Below are 2,011 nucleotides of genomic sequence, written 5' to 3' on the forward strand. Positions count from 1 at the left end.
CTTCCTAAACTTCTGCAGAGGCAATCTGTGTCTGCAAGTATGATTATCTAGCCCCAATGTTCATCCCTTTGATTAGGCTAGAAAATGTACTGTGGCACACAAAAGTCCTGACTAACTTTACCAGGAAAGCCTCACACACACAGATCAAGGGATCTCTACTGAACACAGAGGTGATGCCAGAAGATGGGCATTTTACAAAAGTCAAGTGGTATTAGACATCTCGACTGCAGCTCATGAGGGCATCTGTGACACTATCAAAGCTGAATGTTGTGTATAATAAGACTATCAAGCCGGGCACAGTGGCCAGGCCTGCAGTCCCTGTGGCTTGGGAGATGGAGGCAGGAGAATCGTGAGCTCAAAGCCAGCCTCAGCAAAAGAGAGGCGCTAAGCAACTCAGTGAGACCCTGTCTCTAATAAAATACAAAATAGGCCTGGGGACATGGTGGCTCAGCGGTCGAGAGCCCCTGAATTCCATCCGTGGTCCCCCCCGAAAAAAAACCCAATAACTCTATCAAATGGGCCCAATATGCTGACCCCCACGGGCTTTCTTTTCCAAGAAGCACCTGACCTGCACCCCTGCCTGGTCTCTGTGGACAGGATCTGTCACCTTCCTCGGCAAACCACCTATTTACTGCAGGAGAAACACAGCCCAAATAATGTGGATGAGAGGAGCCCAGGTTCCCAGAAGGAGGAGACTTGTGAGCAGATCCTGAAACTCTGGGAGATAAGGAGCGCCCCTCCTGACCAGAACAGCAGGGACGAGTGGTGGGGATCCAGCCGGAACCCATCATCATGGGCCTGGAGTCGCCTGACAGTGGGACTGGAGGTCTGATGTTGTCCTGTTGTCAAACGTCAAGGGCTGGGTTGCTCCTCCTCCGCACGCAGGGGCTGGGAATGTCCTTATCCGTGGGAGAAATGCTGTGTGGGACCAGTGAGGGCAGCAGGCTGGGGCCACTCCCTGGCGTGGCAGGACAGTCTCATGTCCCGAGTCTGACCCTGACAGCCCCCAGGGTACAGAATATCGACCACTGTCTGTCCCTGTGTTTCTGTCTGACTTGGCCTGATGGCGCAGAGACCTCCCCCAGTGGGCCTTGAATCCTGAGATGACATCTCTGTCTGATCTGGGAAAGAGGCGACTCGTTAACCCCCAGAGCATGAGCCAAGCCATCTCTCCCTCTTTGCAAAGGCTCTCCCCCATTTCTGCCCACACTGTCTGCCTCTGAAACAGAGAGAGAGCTCCCCTAGCTTTGAGATCAGAATGCCTTCTCTGGACTCTCACGGGACGCACTTTCTCCTCTACTCCCCTCCTCTAGCAGGAAGAGGAGCAGGAGATCCGTCTCAGTTAATCAGAGTGAAACCGCCCTCCCCTCTCCTGGTTCAGGAACCCAGATCACTGGTTCTCTCCAGTGGGATGTCACCGGGGCACTAGCAGGCCAGCCTCCTCTCCAAATGAAGGAGCATGATATGAGGTCGTCGTCCTGTGCGTGTGAGGACCCCAAAGGACAAAAGGAACATGTAAGGAACGTCAAGGGCACAACTAGCTGACAAATGTCCTCCCTTAAATTAAAATGGTCACCAAGAAGTCATGAGTGAGGTCCCAGCCAGAGGCCATGGAGGGACAGGCAGAAACTGCTGACCCTAGATGCTCTGGGAGAGGGGAGCTGTCCCCGAGCCAGAGTCTTCTCGCAGCTGAGATAGAGGAGACGCCTGATAACTGTCTGCCTCCAACCTGGCCTGACTACCAACTGGGGAGATGAAGGGCGTCTCCGAAGGAAGTGCCACCGGTGGGACCACACCTTCAGAGACTGATTCTACAGAAGGAGAAGGGTCAGAATGTCCTATGCCTGGGTTTGCCTGTCCAGCTCAGAACACACCCCCCTCTCTCAGCTTCTGCCAGATCCTCTCCCGCCCAGGCTGGCGCTGAGGTTTAACTGCAGGGCTTGCAGAGAACTGATTTGGGACTGAGGGAGAAAAGTGTCACTTTTCAATCCAAGTCACTTGTGGCTGGCTG

Source organism: Callospermophilus lateralis, chromosome 11 (assembly GCF_048772815.1).
Source record: "Callospermophilus lateralis isolate mCalLat2 chromosome 11, mCalLat2.hap1, whole genome shotgun sequence".
Classification (NCBI taxonomy): Eukaryota; Metazoa; Chordata; class Mammalia; order Rodentia; family Sciuridae; genus Callospermophilus; species Callospermophilus lateralis.